The 7,235-nt window shown below is 43.6% G+C and overlaps 1 pseudogene across 1 annotated transcript; it reads left to right on the top strand.

The window, feature by feature from the left end:
• Nucleotides 1-2,133: 2,133 nt before the first annotated feature.
• On the top strand, nt 2,134-6,087 carry LOC306658910 (beta-catenin-like protein 1; annotated as a pseudogene). The gene is made up of 2 exons: nt 2,134-2,161; nt 4,346-6,087. The product of its transcript is annotated as a beta-catenin-like protein 1 (transcript).
• The last annotated feature ends 1,148 nt before the right edge of the window (nt 6,088-7,235 follow it).

Raw genomic sequence — 7,235 nt, 5'->3', positions numbered from 1 at the left:
GTGGGAATCTAAAGTTTTAAAAAATATAAATCAAACATTGTATGTCCAGAGAAACACAAACAGTTTTTTTTGTTTTGCTTTTTGTTTTCTATTTTTTCTTTTTCTTTTTTTTTTTGGCTTAAAGAACGGAATGTGAAATTGAGTGCAGGAAAATGAGGCTGGAAAAGCAGGAAGGGTCCTGATCCTGAATGGCATTGGGTATCAACCTGTTCTGATCCTTCAGCCAAGGCAAGTTAGTGAAGGTTTTTTTGTTTGATTGTTTTACATCAAGGAATTGAAAGAGTCTGGTGTACATTGGATGGAGCTGAAGTTGGAAGGAGGGAATATGGAAGATTCACAAAGCTCTCTAATGGGAATGGAGAAAAGATTTCATCATTCCCTCCAATATGGAAGAAATAGTTCTGAGGGTTTGTTTAGTGCCAGGGTTTGTCCCAGAGGTAAAACTGGGAAGAAGACAAGTGCAGTCTGGGCTCTCAGGTTGGGTACAGTGTGGTTCAGCTGAGAGGAATATCAATAACAGGGATTTTCTAGGAACAAGTGTCTAGTTTGCATTGATCATGTGAGATCCTGCTTTCAGGGATTGTGACCAGGTCTGTCCTGAGGATCTTGAATTAAGTAATGAACCAAGGAGGCAGGGGCAATCAGTAGGGTGTGGAGACTTTGCGGGGTGAAGGGAAAACCAGAGTATATTTGTCCTGACTAAAAATCTTCAAATTCCAGTTAGAATCCCAGGGACTTGGGGGGCTGAGACAGGATTGTAAGTTCTAGGCACAGCAGTTTAGTGAGACCCTGCCTGAAAAGAGAAAAATTGAGAATGTAGTGTAGTGGCAAAGTGCACCTGGATTCAAGCCCAAGTACTAAATAAATAAAGAAAAAAATTCAAATAGTTATGATTAATGATGTTCATAATTAAATTTTGTGCAGGATTTTGACCTGAAGAATACTGGGTTACAAACATCCGTGAAAAAAGGTAAGAAGTAGAACAAATTATTAAATAATAAATGAGAGCTATTTTTCTTAGCATTACTCCAGTTGAGTTAACTAAATGCTGTGATGTGGGAGAATGAGGCAGGCAGCTAAAATTTAGGTGGAACAAAATAAATTCAGTGAATGGGCAATTGATATCAAATCATCTCAACAAAACTCTATGTCCTAGAAGCCAAATTGTTGAGTCATCGGATTGCAAAATATATCCCATGTATGGGATGTAGTGTTGACACTTGGATAGGAATGTTAAACATGTTAACTTTTGGAGATGGAGAAAAGAAATTTTACCTTTTTTTGTATTGAGTTTTGAGCCCAGGGCACTTTGTCACTGAGTCACATACTTTTTATTTAATTATACATACATTTCTAAAATGAGATTAGAGATGGAACGGAATATCAACTAATAATTTTGAGGTATTTTTCTTAGCATAATTCCTGTTGAGTAAACTAAATGCTGTGATATGGGCGAATGAGTTAGGCAGCTACAATTTAGGTGGAGAAAGAAAGATTCAGTGCAAGGACATTTGATATCAAATCATCTCAACAAAACTTAGTGTCCTAGAAGCCAAATTGCTGAGTCATCACTTTGCCAACTTCACCCAATTTATGGGGTGTGGTGTCAACTCTTGATAGGAATGTTAAGTGGCCTTATTGAACATGGTCACTTTTGGTCATGGAGAAAAAAAAATTTTTTTTTTCTTTTTTGTTTTGTGTATTGAACCCAGGGACAGTTTACCACATACCCATTACTTTTTATTTAATTTTTAATTTTTGAGACAGGTTCTTATTTAGTTGCTGAGGGTCTCACTAATTTGCCAGGCAGTCCTTAAACTTGCAGTCCTCCTGCTTTGGCCTCCTGAGTAGTTGTGATTACAGGTGTGCACATCATGCCCCGAGGGAATCTGTATTTTCAAAAGTTCACCTGAATGCTGATGTTCCTGAGACTTCACTGTGCTGTTCCCAGCTCTATCACGTGGCTGTATCTACAGCACCTGCTGTGTGCTGGGCTTTACCATTATGGGCACTTTAACAAGGATGGAAGACTCAGAGAATATGTTCTGAAGCCAAGCTTCATATAAAGAACATGAACTAGAAAACAACACAAAATAGCTTGGCCAATATATTTGATGACTCAGGCAACTAACCATGGGATTTGGCCACTTGGAGCTGATTGGTTGGTCTAAATAATGCAGTGAGCTCTGAGGAGAACCTCACTGGGGTTGAGGACAGATGAATCCAGGCAGGGAGGGGGGTGTCCAGGTGGTTTTTGGAAACAGCTTGGTGGAGAAGAGGCAGGAAAGGTCAGGACCACCTGTGAATTCAGGCTACTAGAAACAAATGAAGCAAAGCTGATGGGAACTTTCAATTGTTGGGAAAAAAGTAAGAGCCAGAAAAATCAAGCTAAGGTCTACCTATTATTTGATTGTTAGAATAACTGAGCAAATTAAAATGTAGATATAATATTCGACAAGATGGTTTCACACAAGTGGGCCAAGTAATAAAAAACAAAAGCAACTTCATAGATAATAAAAGAAAATCAAAAGAAAACTTTTATCTTTAACCTTTCAGATTATCTCATACATATCATCTACTTGTAGTCCAGCTAATTAAATAAACTCAAAAGTTACTGGAATCCTGAGAAGAAGAGACCCTCAGCCCCTTTGTTCCTAAGGAGTGAACCAGGAGCCACCAATACTGATTTACATCCCCAGACCTTGGTTTTTCTTTTTTCTTTTTTTTTTTTTTGAGACAGAGTCTGGCTCAATTGCCCAGGCAGACTGTAGATGCTCTGCCTCTGCCACTTGAGTTGCTGGGGTTACAGGTATGGCATCCACTGTTTTTATTTTTAACTTGTTTTTTTCCTTCTTTGAGATTATAATGGATATGGTCACACCACAATAAAATTAGAACTCTCTGAAGGAGGTTTGGTTATCTGTGATCATTAAAAATGCCTGACCCCTATCAAAATGAACAAAAATATAAAATTAAAATTAAAAAATGCAAATTTTCCTTTAAAGTACTTTGAAGAAAAGCACAAATTTACATTATGGTTTTGGTTGAGTGTTTGGTGCTGACCAAAGTGGGTTGTTGGGCCTCTCTACTGGAAGGTGACCAATTTGAGATTGAGACATGAAGTATAGGGACTAGGTCAAGTGACATTTAAAAATAATTAACTTTTCTTTCTTTCTCTGTTTGTTTGTTCTTTTTTGGTGCTGGGGACTGACCCCAGTAGTGCTTTGCCACTGACCTGCATCCCTGGTCCTTGTTATTTTCTGATTTTAATACAGGGGCTTGATTAACTGCTGAGTCTTGATAAACTGATGAGGCTGAGGCTCCAATTTGTGATCCTCCTGCCTCAGCCTCCCCTGTTGCTGGCAATACAGGCCTGCACCACCACACCTGGCTTATTTTTCCTTTCCTAGCTGTCTTGGCCTCGTCACTGTATCAAATGGTCATCCACATCATCTTTAACTGCTTGTTTGCCAGAGTTTCCCCAGCCTCCTCCTTGCCATCTCCATCCCCTTCGTCATCATCCCCTTTCTGCCCTTCTTCATCTACCTCATTGTCTGCCTGGCCTCCTGTTCCCATCGTCCTCATGATCACTCCCACCAGCAGGGGCGCTTCCATTCTCTGACTCCTGCACAATTCCCTTTTTCTCACTGAAGTCTTTGGTGGGGATCTCAGAGCTGGTGCACATGGCCGCCTTTCACATGGTGGATAAGTCGTGATCCAGACAGAGGGTTCATATAGAAAGCATGAGATCCAGACTTTGGAACTTGATGTGCCAGAGTCCAGGTATTGAAGAAGACCAACTGCAGAGGGGGCTGTGGCTAGGGAGAGGGGTGTCTTAGAATAGTGCAGATGGCTTTTGCAGCAGCTAGTGGATCAACTCAAGTTTGATTTGCTCTACTCTCTAGTCTCTAATCTCCTCCAACCCTAGTGGTTCCCAAAATATTCCCCCATGTGCCCAAAGCACCTGAAATGACAGGTGGAGGTGCCTATGCAAACAGCACAGGACCCACCTACAGTCATAGTACATGAAATGACCTCCAAGAATTTATCTATCCTACAAGGTTGTTAATTGTGCCTTTTCTTCATATTTGGTTGCAGAAACACCATCTATCCTGAAATCAAGTTAGAAAACGAGACACCCATTTTTTTTAAAGCTTCTATACTGCTCAAATTAATCATTTGAAACATTACTTGTATTTTTAAATTTTTTGGTACTAGGGATTCAACCCAGGGGTACTCAACTACTGAGCCATAAAGGAAAAGAGAGAAAGAAAGACAGAAAGAAAGAAAAAAGAGAGCTAGAAGATTGTTTCATTAGAAATGGGGATATGTTGATCTCTCTGAGAGAAATGGGGTTGTGAGTGGAGAGAACTGAAGTACCAGGCATTGACTGGGCCAGGAATCATAGAAGTGGGCGAACTTCTGAGCTACCAGCCCAACAGGGGCACAGAACCTCCCCAGGATGATGATAAGGAGGAGGAGCTGAAAACACGTTAGAAACAAACTGGTCCTTGGGAACACGGCTGCCATCGGGAGGAGGAAGCAGTTGTGGTGGAGGAAGCTGACGACAAGAGGCTGCTCCAGAATATTGACCCAGAGGTCGAGGAGGAGGAAGAGGAGGAGGAATCACTGGATGAAAACTCAGTGACTAAAATGATCCTCACATTTGAAAAGAGAGCATATAAAAATGAAGAGTTGCGGATAAGTTGCCAGGCAATCCAGGGAAGTTCATGGAGTCCGAGCTGGACCTGAATGACATCATTCAGGAGATGCACGTTGTGGCCACCATGCCAGACCTGTACCACCTCCTGGTGTAGCTGAATGCTGTGTAGTCGATTCTTGGGTCGCTGGGACACGATAATACAGATGTGTCCATCGCTGTGGTTGACTTGCTTCAGAAACTGATAGATATTGACACTCTCCACGAGAGTGAAGAGGGAGTGGAAGTCCTCATGGATGTGCTGGTGGATGAGCAGGTGGTAGTGCCGCTGGTGCAGAATCTGGAGCGGCTGGATGAGTCTGTGAGAGAGGAGGCTGATGGCATCCACAACACCCTGGCTATTGTGGAAAACATGATTGAGTTCCAGCCCAAGATGTGCATGGGGGCTGCCCAGCAGGGGATCCTGCAGTGGCTCCTGAAGAGGCTGAAGGCAAAGATGCCTTTCATGCCAACAAGCTGACCTGCAGTGAAGTGCTGGCCGTATTGCTGCAGGACAACCACGAAAACAGGGAATTGCTTGGGGAGGTGGATGGAATTGATGTGCTCCTTCAGCAGTTATCTGTGTTTAAAAGACACAATCCCAGCACAGCCGAGGTGCAGGAGATGATGGAGAATCCGTTTGATTCACTGTGTTCCTGCCTGATGCTCAGTTCAAATCGTGAACGTTTCCTGAAGGGTGAGGGCCTTCAGCTGATGAACCTGATCCTCCAGGAAAAGATCTCCAGGAGCAGTGCCCTCAAAGTGCTGGACCACGCCATGATTGGGCCCGGGAGGGCACAGGCAATTGCCATAAGTTTGTTGACATTCTTGGCTTAAGAACCATCTTTCCTCTTTTTATGAAATCTCCCAGGAAGATCAAGAAGGTGGGAACCACGGCGAGGGAACTTGAAGAGCATGTCTGTTCGATCCAGGCTTCCCTCCTGTGCAACGTGAGAGGGCAGCAGCGAACCCCGCTTCTGAATAAATTCACCGGGAAGGACGATGAGAAAGCTGACAGACTAATGGAGTTGCATTTTAAATATCTGGGTGCAAAGCAGGTGGCTGACAGGAAGATTGAAGGAGACAAATACCATATGGTGTGGCGGGGAGAGATCATCGACAAAAACGTGGAGGACAAGTCCTACCTCCGGCGCCTGGACGCAGGGCTCTCTGTTCTCCAGCACATGTGCTACATCATGGCTGAGATCTGCAGTGCCTACGTCCCCCAGATTCGTCAGAGGGTCCACCAGATCCTAAATATGTGAGGAAGCTCCATCGAAATTGTCAGGCTCATCATCAAGAAGAACTCAGAGAACATCGGGGATGGTCGGAGCCCAGAGTTGCCGGAGAATGAGCAAAAGCGCATCATGGGCTTGCTGAATTTCTAGAAGGCCTCTGCCGTGTGCTTGGACTTTCGCCGCTTCCCTCCCAGAAATCGTTTTTACACCGCTCTGTGTGGCTTTGGACATACTGAAGCTCGTTCTGGGAAAAAAAAAAAAAAAAAAAAAAGAAATGGGGACGTGTTGATCTCTCTGAGGGGAATGGGAGACAACAGTCAAGCATAGGTTGCATTTTCTTCGCTTGGTACAATAAAGCCTTCCAACTATTATTACCTTCTCCAAGACGGTCGGAAAAGTACACAGTCCCACTCCCAGGCCTGCATTTTCTTCATCTGTGAAATGGCAATTTTTGCTTTATCACAGGACTGTATGAAGAGGAAGAAGAATTAAGCGTGGCTGCTGCTGAACCTCCCTGTAACTCCCACTACTGGGGGGATGAAGCAGGCGGAGTGCAATTTGAATGCCGCTTTCAATAAATTAACGGGACCCTGATTAAAATAAAAAAAAAAAAAAAAAAAAAAAAAAAAAAAAAAAACCTGTCGGATGTAGCTCAGTGGAGTACCTCTGGGTTCAATGAAATAGTACCAAGTAGAAAAAGACTAAGTTTCCTAAAATATTAGTCTTATGTCTTCTAATGTCCCTATTCAATTTCAATCTGTGTTCTCTCCTTCCGAGCTCAGTTCTCCTTAATCAATGCTCTATCAAGTGATGTGGCTCATCTTTGAGTCAAGACTGTCGTCCTCACAGAGCGTGCGGCCTGTGATAGTGTGACAGAGAGGAGCCTGGAGGTTGGAGGTTCAGGTCACGAGCTCACTACAGCCTAAATATCCCTGTTCCCGGTGTCTTCAAGTCCAAGTGGGGATTAAATATTACCGACATTATGAGGATGTTCTTGGGATTAAATAGGATTATTTTCAGTGGGCACTCAATAAAGGGAACCCTGGATTTGAAGAGGTCGTTTAGGTTAAACCTATAGAGAGTGTCTGGCTTGGGCGGCGGCCTAGGGCAGGGCGGAGGTTCATGCCCCCCGCCCCTAGGGGAGGGGTGTTCTGGCGCATCTGTCTGGGTGGACCGTCTGAGGGCGTGTCTAGGGTGGGTTATGTTAACCCACGCTGCCCCAGAGTTCCTCAGTTTCCCCTGAGGACGACTGAGGAGCAGAGGATCAACATGGCTTCCAAAGGTGAGCGTCTTGGGCG

This window comes from Sciurus vulgaris, assembly GCF_902686455.1.
Source record: "Sciurus vulgaris genome assembly, chromosome: 4".
NCBI classification, from domain to species: domain Eukaryota; kingdom Metazoa; phylum Chordata; class Mammalia; order Rodentia; family Sciuridae; genus Sciurus; species Sciurus vulgaris.
This window is presented reverse-complemented; position numbering and strand designations above follow the sequence as displayed.